Source organism: Xenopus laevis, chromosome 7L (assembly GCF_017654675.1).
Source record: "Xenopus laevis strain J_2021 chromosome 7L, Xenopus_laevis_v10.1, whole genome shotgun sequence".
NCBI classification, from domain to species: Eukaryota; Metazoa; Chordata; class Amphibia; order Anura; family Pipidae; genus Xenopus; species Xenopus laevis.
The window spans coordinates 135316018-135332924 of record NC_054383.1 but is presented as its reverse complement, the minus strand read 5'-3'; positions in this window follow the sequence as shown (position 1 = coordinate 135332924).

Genomic DNA, 16907 nt, shown 5'->3' with positions numbered 1-16907 from the left:
TAATTGCCCAGGTGAAAATTTGCCCAGTGTCTATAAAGTCCCCCACTGTGTATTAAAAATATTTATATTATAAAATAATGTACCCCCTGTTGAAAGATATGAGGATATTAGAAGTAATCTCAGAGTTACATGACCTGTATACTATAACTTACAATATATACTTTATTTATAGTGAATAAAGTAGCCCCTCTTGTAAATTATAAGGATATTATAAGTTAGTGAGGAGTTTCATGACCATTTATTATAATACACAAGTTTCAGTGAGTCATGTGACAGAAATGACATCAGAACTCACTGTTTATAATCATATAATTGATAAGATATTCATGGCTTTTGTGTATTATATCATTTATAAAATGAATTGACAGCAGTCAGTGAGTATGTGTGAGCCACAGGCCTGGGAGCTGAACCAAAGACCCATAAATGTAGTGGTGCTTGTTCCAATTATAATATTCATACACTGATAATTATATTCATTATTACTAGTCAGACATAGTAACATAGTAAAACACACGTCCATCAAGTTCAACCTTTTAACTTTTTTTAACCTGCCCAACTGCCAGTTGATCCAGAGGAAGGTGAAAAACCCATCTGAAGCCTCTCCAATTTGCCTCAGAGGGGAAAAAATTCCTTCCTGACTCCAAAATGGCAAATTGGACCAGTTTCTGGATCAACTTGTACTATGAGCTATCTCCCATATCCCTGTATCCCCTCATTTGCTAAACACCTAAAAAATAAGTGAATGTAAAATTGATGAGGGGGGTGTTCTAAGCACTTTTGTAATTTACATTCATTATTTATTTGTTTTTATTCCAAGATATTAAAGGATACATGTGCTGTTAATCTGAATGAATTGTGTTACAACAGCGCCACCTGCTGGTCATTTTCCCACCAGTCTGACCAGCAAGTAGTCAAGGAAGTTGTCAGGAGAAAGAAAGAGGCTGATGTTCTTCTGCTTAGGAATAAAATTAGAAACCTTTCTCACATCTTTCCTAAGCAGAAGAACATCAGAGCAGCCTCTTTCTTTCTCCTGACAACTTCCTTGACGTCTACCCACAGTGCAATATGTTACAATCCAAATCCAGTACAATTAGATCAGAACCAGCTGCCAAGGAATCAGATTGGGGTAGGGGCCAAACCTTTGATTTTATTGCAAATTGAACCATCTCCTGCAATCATGTCAATATCAGTCAATGTGAAAAAAAAAGTCTGTGCATCTGCTCAAGTTGAGATGATTTACCCTTTAAAAAAAACCTGTAGATGTGGGAGGATCAGGAGACCCCACGAGGACTTCCATGTTCAGACAATAATCCTCCAGAAGCCAGGAAATATTACTGTAAAGTGGAAACACCAGTATTCTTCCTTCCCTTCTTTAAATTCCCATTGGGCTGGGGGGCCATGAGAAAAGTTATTTATCAATTTGACAACGGCAGAGAGTTTACCACCTGGCCACTATTTGACTAGTCTGGCCAGTAAAAATGATACCTGGTGCCAGGGGAGAAAGATATAAAAAATATAGGAATTTATTTATCAGAAAAAGTGGCGACCTAAGTGTTTATTTTATAATTTAAATAAAAAAGCTCAACCCCGATTTTGCCTTATTCATTAATAAAATAACTCAAATAAATCGGATCGGGCGAAAATTCAGAATCCTACTTTTTTCGGACTTTGTTCCCGATTTGCTCAACTTTTTAAGGATTAATTATATCTTAGTTGGGATCAGGTAGAAGCTACTCTTTTATAATTACACAGAAAAAGGAAATTGGTTTTAAAAAATTTGGATTATTTGATTATAATGGAGTCTATGGGAGATGGTATTTCCGTAATTCGGAGCTTTTTGTGGATAACGGGTTTCAGATCCCATTCCTGGGAAGCAAAACCAGCCTATTGGGTTTATTTCATGTTTATATGATTTTCTAGTAGACTTAAGGTATAAAGATACCTCTGGATCAACTGGCAGTTAGGCAGGTTAAAAAAAAGTTAAAAGGTTCAACTTGATGGACGTGTGTCTTTTTTCAACCTAACTTACTGTGTTACTATGTATTTATGTTGCTTGTGTCGGAGGTGCAAATTAGGACACAGATTTTATGGACTTGGTGTTAAAGCCCCCACTTTGCTGTACAATATTTCTTCAGGCTTCCTTTTATTACCTATAAACTCAGCAGTGCACCCATTAAATCCTGCCCCCTAGGGAACCTTCATTTAAGAGCCTATTTCTTCAAATCAGAGTGTGTCTGTTTATTCTCCAGTATTACTTTAGCCATACCCAAAATGCCACATATTTGCACTGGCACAAAGAAGTAGAGACCAGGTAACAGGTATTACAATTTGGCAGTTGGGAGAGCTTAAAGGCACAGAAGCCATAAAACAGAACAACAAGTGGACAGGGGTCCCAGGGGGGTGGGAGGGTGAGAGCATCAGGAAATGTTATTAAGTTACAGGGAAAAACAACAAACTCGGGTAAAGATGATCCTTTTATTGGTTGAGTAAAAGCCCGAGCTGTTACGCTGGAAAAGCCAATAAACAGCACCAGGGCCTATAAAGGTTCCCTCTTAATATCAACTTGTAAAGGAATAAGTAGTGGGGGGCAGCAGGGGGTGATGTTTATGAGCACTGAGCAGTCTGTTTATGGAAAGGAGCTTTTGTTTGTTTTAGGCGACCCCCTCATTCCTGGGGTCATTCAGCGACAGTTTCCTGACTGCCCCCGAGACTGAATCAGGGGGGTCACTAAGAATTCTGTAGCTTTCGTCATATCAATGTTACCATATACATACATTGCACATTCTCACTGTTTTTTTTGTTTTGTTTTAATGTTATTGAGAGCAGGGTGCACTGCTGGTTCTGACTCCTGAAACAACAAAGCAAAAGTGAGATAATTAACAGACCTGGAAGAGGACTGATTTCTGCTACTTTATATCAAGAGTCAGAACCAGATAGAGACAGAGAGACACGGCTTTCAATAGCAATTACATGATCAGGTTTTTGTTTGGCTTTGATGCAATGGCACACACACATATATATTTGCTTTTTTGGGGTTTCCACATGCTCTGGCCTCCATACGCCTCAGCTGGAAAGTCATGGAATGGGAAATCTGTGCTTGTGTGGCCGAGCCCAAGCCAGAGATTTGACTGGGATACGGTAATAAACATTAAAGATTTATAAAAATGATAGTGACGGTCTGGCAGTGAGAATTGTGAAATAATTTGTTATCTGTGCAGCCCAGTCCCTCGGGCCCTTATCAATATCACAGACACTGCTGAGCAAAGGCATTTCATGGGCAGATAAAACAGGGCCCTGTCTCTCTGTGTGCTCAGTAGCCCAAATCTTATGTATTCATTGGGATATTTGTCTCTGTGCTGCAGCCTGGGGACAGTCATAGAAAAAGCTGACTGGTTTGGGGGTAAATTCTACAGCCTGGAACATGGCTGTGTGTCTGGTACATTAGAAATAAAACAACAGGGCTAATATACAGGGACGGAAATGGGGGCAAATGTTGGAAGGGTTACTGTCTGCTCTGTCTCATTTCCCTACAGAAATAGGGATTGGTAGCACTAGATAGGTACCTAATATATAGAGACAAGAGGAAAGTGTTGGAAGGGTTACTGTCTGCTCTGTCTCATTTCCCTACAGAAATAGGGATTGGTAACACTAGATAGGTACCTAATATATAGAGACAAGAGGAAAGTGTTGGAAGGGTTACTGTCTGCTCTCTCTCATTTCCCTACAGAAATAGGGATTGGTAGCACTAGATAGGTACCTAATATATAGAGACAAGAGGAAAGTGTTGGAAGAGTTACTGTCTGCTCTCTCTCATTTCCCTACAGAAATAGGGATTGGTAACACTAGATAGGTACCTAATATATAGAGACAAGAGGAAAGTGTTGGAAGGATTAGGGTCAGGTAGGATTGCCACCTTTTCTGAAAAAAAATACTGGCCTTCCTATATATTTATTTTTATTCCCTATTAATAACATTGGGATCACTGGCCTTCCTATATATTTATCTTTATTCCCTATTAATAACATTGGGATCACTGACCTTCCTATATATTTATCTTTATTCCCTATTAATAACATTGGGATCACTGACCTTCCTATATATTTATCTTTATTCCCTATTAATAACATTGGGATCACTGACCTTCCTATATATTTATCTTGTTTCCCTATTAATAACATTGGGATCAACCATCATTTTTATCGGCCAGGCCTGTAAAATACCAGCCAGGTCACAACCCTAGGGTCAGGACACACGCTCAGATTCGGGGAGATTAGTCGCCTGGCGACAAATTTCCTCCTGGGGCGACTAATCTCCCCAAACTGCCTCCCGCCTGCTAGAATGGAAACCGCCAACAGGATGGCACTCGGAGCGATTTGTTTTCCGAAGTCGCACGAAGTTGCTTCACGAGGAAACTTTGGGTGACGTAGCGGCTATTTACATTCTAGCAGGTGGAGGCAGTTCGAGGAGATTAGTCCCCCTGAAGAATATGTCGTCGAATCTCCCCAAATCTGAGCGTGTGCCCTGACCCTTATTATCAAAAAGTGAAGTTAATAGTGAAGTTCCGCCACTAGAGTGAAATTCCGCCACTCTCCATTCATTTCTATGGGATTTTTATAGGTGTATTTATCAAAGGCTGAACTTTCACTTTCACCCATTGATAAATACGCCTTTCAAAATCCCATAGAAATGAATTGAGAGCTGCGGAATTTCACTCTAGTGGCGGAACTTCACTCTTTGATAAATTTACCCCTTAATGTCTAGCAGTAGTTTAAGTGCTTATTATATACTGTAAAAACTATTTTCATCTAATTGGCCCACTTTTCCTAATTCCAGTTTTCAGCTGGGTGCAGTTACATTAGTGAAAACTGTACATTACACAGTCACTTTGCACCATCATTTGCAGTTTCGCTCAGTAAAAATGGAAATTTGGAGGGAACGGGATTCCTGTGGTTTTGCATTGAGAAGGGGAAAGGGTCACCTGGGGCAGATGTGCTGAGCCTGTAGTTACAGGGAAGGGTTAAAGGGGCCAGTGAAGGGGTTAATGCCCCCCTGCGGGGCCGGTAGCTGTAATGTTACATGTTGTATAACAAGTTGGGGATCCAGTTACAGGGGGGCAGCGCAGTCACATCAATCAGTGTTACTTTATAGAATAACAGCAAAGTGAAGGGCTTTAACCTGTTTCCTCCCCCCCCCCTGGACCCTCAGTCTGTGGCTATTTTAAGCCCTTCTGTTTGAACTTCCAGAGCCCCCAGAGGACTGGCCACAGAGTGTGACTGGGGCTCACAGATAAGGGACTCTGATTTGGAAACTTTCGGCTGAAATAGCAAAAAGCGAAGAGGCTGGAAAATGAGCCATAAAGCTGCCCCCCTCCTCCTCCATCACTTGTACAGACACCTTATACCCCATCAGTAATAATAGTGACCCCTCACCTCTCACCTCCCTCCTGTGGCCTCTACCCAGTGTCTGAGAGGCAGAAGTGTGATGTGAGGGGCCAAACCAACTGCTCAAGGGGAACATTATTCAGGGGGAGAGGGACGGGTGACAGCTAGGGTTGCCATCTGGCTGGTTAAAATGATGGTTGATCCCAATGTTACTAGTAGCATACCTCCCAACATTTTTCCAGTTATTACAGTTTTTGGAAACAAAAAAAAAAAATAGTTGCAGCTCGTAGCACAGCAAAAATTCTTTTGACCACACCCATTTTGTGGCCACACCCCCTAATTACCATGTTCATTTTACAAAATTTGGCAGGTTATGAAAGTTTGAACATATTTCTGAGGTTTTTTTTTTTTCAGTTATTACAGTTTTGCTAACGAAGGTGAATTGCCCTTTAAGCTGCAAGTCTAACTTCTCCCAAGGGACTATGTTGTTACAATTACTTATTTGCTTATCTCAAAATTGTTACAAAAGTATCTTATCTGAAGCTGCGGCTGTTCTGGGCTCACTGCCAAAAGCCAATTAAGTTAGAAACTTTGTTTCTTTTTCTGGCTGTTCAGTGCAGAGAAAAACAGGACTTTCCAGTACAAATGAGGGACAGCAGGTTAAGCTGTCAAAAGAGGGACTGTCCCTCTAAAAAGGGACAGTTGGGAGGTAATAATTTATTTCCAGAACCTAGTGACAGCAGGGAGACACAGGGAACATCAGTGATTTCATCCTGGCGGCCATATTGTATCCTCTCCATAGAGTCACCCAGGGCTGGACTGGGAAGTGGGTGGCCCACCGATACTGCTTCCCCAGGGGGCACCCACAGTCCTTCTGGGGCCCCTGCTGTAGTAACCAGCTTTTGTGGACAATTTGGTTGAAGGGGTGGTTCATCTTTAAGTTCATTTTTAGTATGTTATAGAATGACTAATTCTAAGCAACTTTTCAATTGGTCTTCAACATTTATTTTCTAGAGTTTTTTTTTACTAATTTGCTTTCTTCTTCTGACTCTTTCCAGCTTTCAAATGGGGGTCACTGAGCCCATCTAAAAACAAATGCCCAGTAAGGCTACAAATGTATTGTTATTGATGCTTTTTATTACTCGTCTCTCTATTCAGGTCTCTCCTATTCATATTCCAGTCTCTTATTCAAATCAATGTTAGGTTGTTAGGCTAATTTGGGCCCTAGCAACCAGATGGCTGAAATAACAAACTGGAGAGCTGCTGAATAAAAAGCTAAATAACTCGAAATCCACAAATGATAAAAAATGAAAACCAATTGCAAATTATCTCAGAATATCACTTTCTACATCAGTGATCCCCAACCAGTAGCTCGTGAGTAACACGTTGCTCCCCAACCCCTTGGATGTTGCTCCCAGTGGCCTCAAAGCAGGAGCTTATTTTTGAATTCCAGGCTTGGAGGCAAGTTTTGGTTGTATAAAAACCAGGTGCAGTCTCCTATAGGCTGCTAGTCCACATAGGGGCTACCAATAGCCAATCACAGCCCTTATTTGGCACCTCAGGAACTTTTTGCATGCCTGTGTTTATCTTTGAATGTGGCTCATGGGGAAAAAAGATTGGGGACTACGGGTACCACCTGGCCAGTATTTCACAGGCCTAGCCGGAAAAATACCAGACAAGGTCTGGGCCAGTATTTAGGGTTGCCACCTTTTCTGGAAAAAAATACTGGCCTTACTATGTATTTAACTTTTTTCCCTATTAATAACATTGGGATCAGCCATCATTTTTACCAGCCAGGCCAGCAAAATACCGGCCAGGTGAAAACCTTACCGCTATTACAAATTTACCGTCAATGTATTAGCCGGTAAATTTTTAATCCCTATTGTTTCGCCTCTGGTCTGCCTCCAGGGTTCTAACAAACAAGGGAAAGTTGTGCTCACAACTAATTTTTAAAACCATTAGGCGGGGGTGCAATGAGGCTGTGACCACAAAATACATATAGTCAAATACAAGATTCCTCTGCACTCAACCCATTATCAATATATTTAATTTATATTTATATTTGTGCTACTGCTACTGAAAAATGCCTTACCCTTTAAACAAAACAGGGATTGTTTGTCCATATATTGCAATATATTTAAGCTGAACAACTACGTCACACTCATCCCATATCTGGCCAGTCCTACGCTCAATTTTATCTGATTCATTAAGAATTCTATTGCTTCATTATACATTTTACACAGGGACTAAGTTTTACCTGCAACTTACTTGCTGCTTTCAAAGTAAAACTCCCAAACTTGGCTGCCCTTTTATTAGACACCAGTGGGATCACCTGACTATAGTGGGTTGAGTGCAGAGGACTCTTGTAGTTGACTATATGTATTTTGTGGTCACAGCCTCATTGCAACTTTCCCTTGTTTGTTATAGTTATACAGGAGCAGTGACCAGCTCCATGTTGTAGCTCCCACCCTTCCCAGCTATAGTCAGGTGATCCCACTGGTGTCTAATAAAAGGGCAGCCATTCTGGATAAAGGAGTTCCAAATAACAGATCCCACGCCTGTAATTAGAATTGACCTTTAGTTATTTGTGACTGTGAACTATTATTTGTATTTATATTCTGTTCTATTTCATTAACACAGGGGAAGAAAAGAGGAGAGAACTATAAGGGAAAACAATTGAGTCTAAAATACACTCACAGTTTGCAAACTGGAGTTCACTTTCTTGTTTCTTAAAGGAGTGGTTCACCTTTCAGTTCACTTTTATTATTTTATAGAATAGCCAGTTCTAAGCAATATTTAAATTGGTCTTCATTATTTTTTTTTTATACATAGTTTTAGAATTATTTCCCTTCCTCTTCTGACTCTTTCCAGATTTCAAATGGGGGTCACTGACCCCATCTAAAAAACAAATGCTCTGTAAGGCTACAAATGTATTGTTATTGCTACTTTTTATTACTCATCTTTCTATTCAGGCCTCTCCTATTCATTTTCAAATCAGTCCAGGGTTGCTAGGGGATTTTGGGCCCTAGTAACCAGATGGCTGAAATTACAAACTGGAGAGCTGCTGAATAAAAAGCTAAATAAGTTGAAAACCACAAATAATAAAAAATGAAAACCAATTGCAAATTGTCTAAGAATATCACTCTCTACATCACACCAATGGTTAATTTAAAGGTGAACAACCCCTTTAAGGTATGGGGATCAAACTTATGGAAAGACCTGTTATCCAGAAAACCCCAGCTCCCAAGCATTCTGGATAATAGTTCCCATACAAGTACCTTAATTAAACAAATTCCAATAATCTGTATATTATTGATAGCAGGAAATGCTGCTCTGATTTCTGACAAAGGGACGTGATAATATTTGGCACTTTTTTGGCATGTGAATGGAGTGATTGGGGGGCGCAGAATAACAAAGAGGGGTGATCAGTAAATGCAGAGCTGGTCTGCCTGGCAGTGATTGTACAAAGGGCAAGTAGATGATAAACGGCACGACTAATAGGGTTATCCCAGGTGGAGCAAGGGACACATTTTTGGGAGTTAATGAAGCCTGACATTGCTGATCATTTTGTCAATAGTTCAGTTGCTTGGGACTGAGAGAAACACACGAGTGTCATGTGCTAAGGGCAGAGACACACTCAGATTCGGGGAGATTAGTCGTCTGGCAAAAAATCTCTTCTTCTTCGGGCGACTAATCTTCCTGAACTGCCTCCCCGTCGGCTAGAATGTAAATCACCGGTGGGATGGCACTCGGGGTGCTTCATTTTCCGAAGTTGCCTGAAGTTGCCTTTCGAGGAAAGGCAACCTCGTAAGGCAACTTCAGGCGACTTCGGAAAACTAAGCACTCCGAGTGCCATCCCACCGGCGATTTACATTCTAGCCGACGGGAAGGCAGGGAAGGCAGTTCATGGGAAATTAGTCGCCCCGAAACAAAGCGCTTCGAGTGCCATCCCCAGGACCGCCCTCAGAAATCGCAGGGCCCCATACGACAACATTTCCTGGGCCCCCTGGGCTGCGCCCACCGCAAGCCCCACTTACAGGTCCGCCCTCCCCACCCCACAGGTCCGCCCCCCACCACACAACAATAAAAATAAAAAAAAAACATTGGTGGCTAGGGTTCCCACATGTTAATAAAAAATAAAAAGATATTGGTGGTCAGGGCCCCCCATAAAAACAAAACATTTTTGGCCAGGGCCCCCCCATTAAAAAATATTGGTGGCTAGGACGCCACATGAGAAAAAAAATTGGTGGCCAGGCCCCCAACATTATAAGAACATTGGTGGCCATGGCCCCTTAAACGTCCATGCCTTCCCGATGTCAGCAGCTCTCAGAAAGATGGGGGGCCCGGCTAATAAAGTAAGTGTGGCGTGGCCGGGCCCCTCTTACCCTCGGGCCCCCTACAACTCTCCCCCCTGTCCCCCCTGATGTCGGCCCTGGCCATCCCGCTGGCGATTTACATTCTAGCTGACAGGAAGGCAGTTCGGGGAGATTAGTCGCCCAAAGAAGAGGAGATTTGTTGCTGGACGACTAATCTCCCCAAATCTGTGTCTCTGGCCTTAAGGAGCTGTGTGCCTTGCATGTGACATGCAGCGTCCAGGCAGCTCATAATATTATTGGATTTCATTAAAAGGGCGCTTCTCCTTTAAATGAACTGTTAGTATGATGTAGAGAGGGATATTCTGAGGCAATTTGCAATTGCTTTTCATTTTTTATTATTTGTGGTTTTTGAGTTATTTAGCTTTTTATTCAGCAGCTCTTCAGTTTGCAATTTCAGCCATCTGGTTGCTAGGGTCCAAATTCCCCTAGCAACCATGCACTGATTTGAGTGGCTGAAGAGGCTGGAAGATAGAATGGAATAGGAGAGGCCTAAAAAGAACAATAAATGTGAAAACTTCCAATGAATTTCATTTTATGTTTTTTTTATTGGTTGCCGGGGTCTGTGACCCCCCCCAACAACCAGATATTATTTTTAACTACATGCTGGAATAAAGCAGAATACTGAGAAAAACCAAAACCCATACAAAAGAAATAATAAGGACCAATACAAACAAACAGTTGTTCAGAATAGGTTTATAACACAACTATCGCTAACATAATGCAGAACTTCCCCTTTAATGTTTTATCATTCCTGTGCAATCATTGGGTTTTACATGATTTTACAATTAATTCTTCAGAAAGAAGAAGCCCGAGCATCTTTTACCTTCTTAATAAAAAGCAGAAGAATTCAATTCCGAAGTATAAAGGATAAAAAGAAAAAGCGTATAGTAAAGGCTATTTATATTGTTTAATATCATAGTTATTTATAGGTCTGGTTACAATAGGCCCTGTGGGAATAGGAAGCTCAAAAGTTATTCTACTGATCCATATACTGACAACACGCTTGGTGAGAAGGGTTAATCATGAATGCAATGTGTAGATAAGCACCTGCTGGCATGAGTGACGTCACAACTGTGATTGATGATGTCAGAGTTACTGACATTAACCCTTAGTGCAAAGCTGATCCTGGGACAAACTGGTGTGTCTTTCCTCATCCTCAGCTACTATACCACTCTGATGCTCTGAAGCTATACCACTCTGCTGCCTCCCCCTCTCTCATAAATAAATATGAATATTTCAATGGGTGTATATTGTTCATTACAGGACGGGAGTGATGTCACAATGGGAAGATGGGAAAGCAGAATATATATATATATATATATATATATATATATATATATATATATATATATATATATATATACATACACATACACGTTGGCTAAACATGGAATACATGGCAATTTGCAGTCCCTAAATGGCAATAAGGAGCCCAGGGATGGAGAGGGGGAGGCATCACTCACTGTCAGTAGCAAGTGTCACCTGGTGAGGAAGTGGAAGACAGAATCCTGCAGAGATTTAATGGCCTAACAGGATGGGGGACACAGTCTCTAATAATTAGATAGGCAGAGTGTTCAAACAAAGCTGCAATATTGAGTTTGCTGCTCCATTGTCTGAGGGGGAGCCATTTGAAGGCAGGACGTGGGGGCAGGGGGCAAGCAGGAAGTTGGCCTCACAGAGCGATGTTATGACAGAGAAGAGGAAGTGGTGATGCCACTTTAAAGATTGTGAGATTAGACAGTTCTGAGCCAGATCTTGTGACCCAGACCTGTTCTCTCTGAGCATGGGGGCTGCATAACAATAACAAACATAAATAGCTTCATATCAAGGAGGAACAGACATGTTTGTATGGGGTGTAAGTTGGGGGTGAATGCTGATGGCCCTGCACAAAGTGGGGATCTGAAGAGCATCCGTTGTAGGTGTAGCATGACAAGATGGAGACAGTAGGGCAAGATGGAGACAGTAGGACAAGATGGAGACAGTAGGGCAAGATGGAGACAGTAGGACAAGATGGAGACAGTAGGACAAGATGGAGGCAGTAGGACAAGATGGAGACAGTAGGACATGATGGAGACAGTAGGGCAAGATGGAGACATTAGGACAAGATGGAGACAGTAGGGCAAGATGGAGGCAGTAGGGCAAGATGAAGACAGTAGGACAAGATGGAGACAGGGCAAGATGGAGACAGTAGGACAAGATTGAGACAGTTTGACATGATGAGGACAGTAGGACAAGATGGAGACAGTAGGACAAGATGGAGACAGTAGGACATGATGGAGACAGTAGGGCAAGATGGAGACATTAGGACAAGATGGAGACAGTGGGGCAAGATGGAGGCAGTAGGGCAAGATGGAGACAGTAGGACAAGATGGAGACAGGGCAAGATGGAGACAGTAGGACAAGATTGAGACAGTTTGACATGATGAGGACAGTAGGACAAGATGGACACAGAAGGGCAAGATGGAGACAGTAGGACAAGATGGAGACAGTAGGACAAGATGTAGACAGTAGGACAAGATGGAGACAGTAGGGCAAGATGGAGACAGTAGGACAAGATTGAGACAGTTTGACATGATGGAGACAGTAGGACAAGATGGAGACAGTAGGACAAGATGGACACAGAAGGGCAAGATGGAGACAGTAGGACAAGATAGAGACAGTAGGACATGATGGAGACAGTAGGGCAAGATGGAGACATTAGGACAAGATGGAGACAGTAGGACAAGATGGAGACAGTAGGGCAAGATGCAGACAGTAGGACAAGATGGAGACAGTAGGACAATATGGGAACAGTAGGACAAGATTGAGACAGTAGGACAAGATGGAGACAGTAGGGCAATATGGAGACAGTATGGCAAGATGGAGACAGTAGGGCAAGATGGAGATTCTAGAAAAAAGGGAGACAGTAGGACAAGATGAAGATACTAGGAAAAAGGGAGACAGTAGGGCAAGATGGAGACAGTAGGACAAGATGGACACAGAAGGGCAAGATGGAGACAGTAGGACACGATGGAGACAGTAGGACATGATGGAGACAGTAGGGCAAGATGGAGACAGTAGGGCAAGATGGAGACAGTGGGGCAAGATGGAAATACTAGGAAAAGGGAGACACTAGGGCAAGATGGAGACATTAGGACAAGATGGACACAGAAGGGCAAGATGGAGACAGTAGGACACAATGGAGACAGTAGGACATGATGGAGACAGTAGGGCAAGATAAAGACATTAGGACAAGTTGGAGACAGTAGGACAAGATGGAGACAGTAGGGGCAAGATGTTGACAGTAGGACAATATGGGGACAGTAGGACAAGATGGAGACAGTAGGACAAGATGGAGACAGTAGGGCAAGATGGAGACGGTAGGACAAGATGGAGATGGTAGGGCAAGATGAAGACAGTAGGGCAAGATGAAGACAGTAGGGCAAGATGGAGACAGTAGGACAAGATGAAGACAGTAGGGCAAGATGACGACAGTAGGGCAAGATGGAGACAGTAGGACATGAATGGAGACAGTAGGACATGATGGAGACAGTAGGGCAAGATAAAGACATTAGGACAAGTTGGAGACAGTAGGACAAGATGGAGACAGTAGGGCAAGATGGAGACAGTAGGACAATATGGGGAAGGTAGGACAAGATGGAGACAGTAGGACAAGATGGAGACAGTAGGGCAAGATGGAGACAGTAGGACAATATGGGGACAGTAGGACAAGATGGAGACAGTAGGGCAAGATGGAGACGGTAGGACAAGATGGAGATGGTAGGGCAAGATGAAGACAGTAGGGCAAGATGAAGACAGTAGGGCAAGATGGAGACAGTAGGACAAGATGGAGACAGTATGGCAAGATGGAGACAGTGGGGCAAGATGGAAATACTAGGAAAATGGAGACACTAGGGCAAGATGGAGACAGTAGGACAAGATGTAGATACTAGGAAAAAGGGAGACAGTAGGGCAAGATGGAGACAGTAGGACAAGATGGACACAGAAGGGCAAGATGGAGACAGTAAGACACGATGGAGACAGTAGGACATGATGGAGACAGTAGGGCAAGATGAAGACATTAGGACAAGTTGGAGACAGTAGGACAAGATGGAGACAGTAGGGGCAAGATGGAGACAGTAGGACAATATGGGGACAGTAGGACAAGATGGAGACAGTAGGACAAGATGGAGACAGTAAGGCAAGATGGAGACGGTAGGACAAGATGGAGATGGTAGGGCAAGATGAAGACAGTAGGGCAAGATGAAGACAGTAGGGCAAAATGGAGACAGTAGGACAAGATGGAGACAGTATGGCAAGATGGAGACAGTGGGGCAAGATGGAAATACTAGGAAAAAGGGAGACAGTAGGGCAAGATGGAGACAGTAGGAAAAGATGGAGATACTAGGAAAAAGGGAGACAGTAGGGCAAGATGGAGACAGTAGGATAAGATGGAGACAGTAGGACAAGATGAAGACAGTAGAGCAAGATGGAGACAGTAGGGCAAGATGGAGACAGTAGGGCAAGATGAAGACAGTAGGGCAAGATGGAGACAGTAGGACAAGATGGAGACAGTAGGGCAAGATGGAGACAGTAGGGCAAGATGGAGACAGTAGGGCAAGATGGAGACAGCTGGACAAGATGGAGACAGTAGGGTAAGATGGAAACGTTGAGACAGTATGGCAAGATGGAGAGAGTAGGGCAAGATGGAGATACTAGGAAAAAGGGAGACAGTAGGGCAAGATGGAGACAGTTGGACAAGATGGAGACAGTAGGACAAGATGGAGACAGTAGGACAAGATGGAGACAGTAGGACAACAGTAGAAAAGATGGTACCAGTATGGCAAAATTGCAACAGTAGATGAAGCTGGAGACAATCGAGCAAGCTGGAGGCAACAGGGTAAATTGGCAAAAATCTTTATAATTTTTGTCCCAACCTGTAGCTCTTCATTCATTTTTGTAACATTGCTCCTAAAAACCGAAAGTCTCAGGGGACTGATATTTCTCATGTTAAAGGGGTTGCTCACTTTTTTTTCTGTTGTTTTCAGATTAGTCGCCAGAAATACAGACGCATATTTCATTTACTTTCCATCTTTTATTTTTTAGCATTTTCCCAAAACTGTAAAAAGTGTAAAGTGTAATGTTTGTGCCTGTGTGAGTGTGAGTGTGAGTGTGAGTGAGGCAGTGATACGGGTGCAGATTCTGTTCCAATCGGCTGATCCATTAGTTGCTCCATTTCTCAGTAGGATCTAGGGGAATCTGGGGAATATAAGAGCAACTATTGTATCAATTCTAACAGCTGCCTTTACTGAAACTCAGGGATTCAGCTGGGACAAAGATAAGGAATGGATCAACTAATGGATCAGTTTAGTTACAGGCCAATTCAAAGCAACTTTTCAATTGGTCATCATTATTTCTTTCTTATAGTTTATGAATTATTTGGCTTCTTCTTCTGACTCTTTCCAGCTTTCAAATGGGGGTCGCTGACCCCATTTTAAAAAACAAATGCTCTGTAAGGCTACAAATGTATTATTATTGCTACTTTTTATTCCTCATCTTTCTATTCAGGCCTCTCCTGTTCATATTCCAGTCTCTTATTCAAATAAGTGCATGGTTGCTAGGGGAATTTGGATCCTAGCAACCAGATGGCTGAAATTACAAACTGGAGAGCTGCTGAATAAAAAGCTAAATAAGTCAAAAAACCACAAGTAATAAAAAATGAAAGCCAATGCAAATTGTCTCAGAATATCCCTCTCTACATCATACTAACAGTTAATTTAAAGGGGAACAACCAAATATTCTCCCATTCTGCTACTTTTGCCCTTAATTACACTAATTACATTGACCTACATGGAAAGGTGTCACTGGGAGGCTCCCAATCCCGTCATCAAGTTCCCAAAAGGAATATGAGTTTATTCTTTACATAGAATTTCTGATTCACTTTCCCCTTTGATTCTTGGGGCCCCGAGCAAACGCCCTATTTGTTACCCCACAACTGCTGCTTTCTGGAAATCAGTGGGGTGCACAGGGGCCCAGGAAGCACTAATTAATCAGCATTGTCAATGTTAATTGGTAAAATAGGTCAATGTATTGATCTTTGTCGGGGCCAATAAGAGCCAGTGGGCGGAGCATTATCAGGTAACAATTTGCATAACAAGGGCCACACCTGTGTCTCATATTCCTAAACATTGTTTTAACCCTTTAATATTAGGAACCCTAAAATGAGTTTGTTGTGAGGCCCTGTAACTTATAGTTGTGACATTGTTACATTGTGTTTGTGCGTCTCCTTGTTGTGACACAGATGTTGTTGCCTCTGCGGCTGCACCGGGGTCACTTATTTATCAAAACAATAATATTCACCCCCAGAGCCGACAGCTGCATCACCAAATATTAACCACAAACAAAAGTATTAACCACAAACAAGGGCCACACCCACCCCCCTGTGCCTCGTAACATCCCTCTCTGCTGCTCAACTCACGGACTAATCCAACCTTGTTGCTAGGGTCTGTAATGCTAGCAACCGGATTGCAAACTGGATGCAGAATAAGAGGTTAAAAATAATACAGACCAATTGCAGATTGTCCCAGAATAATACAGTCCAAGTGTTACCAAAACAGCCCCTTCTACTACATGTATTGACTCCTACCCCTGAGCCCCCACATCTGCAAGGTCTGTTCCCCCCACTGTTATTACACAGAACAATATCTGAAATAAACATCACATTAAATATGAAGACGTTTTTTATGTCTGTACAGAGAGATCCCATAAAACTATGGCAGCATAGGTATTCCCTGTACTAAGCACAATTCAGCAGGAACAGTCCCCTAAGTTTGCTCACTTCATAGACCAGATTCGGTAACAGATCCTAAATTAACCCCCAAGCCGGGGGTTAATTCACGATGGTTTCTACAAGCCCTTTCTAATGTGTTGCTCTTATTTACTGTGCGCTGAGCCAATATTATATTATTATAGTATATTTATTAAAGCACCAATGTATTCTGAGGCACTGTACTGCAACTGTTGGGAAACCCAAACAGCTTACAATCTAGAGGTTTTTCCCACAGAGCTCAAGTTCCTGTGTAAATTCGGAATGTGTGTGTATAATTATATTGTGTGTAACCGAGTGTATATTTGTGTGTGTCTCTGTAGGTCCCACATTTCTCATGAGGAT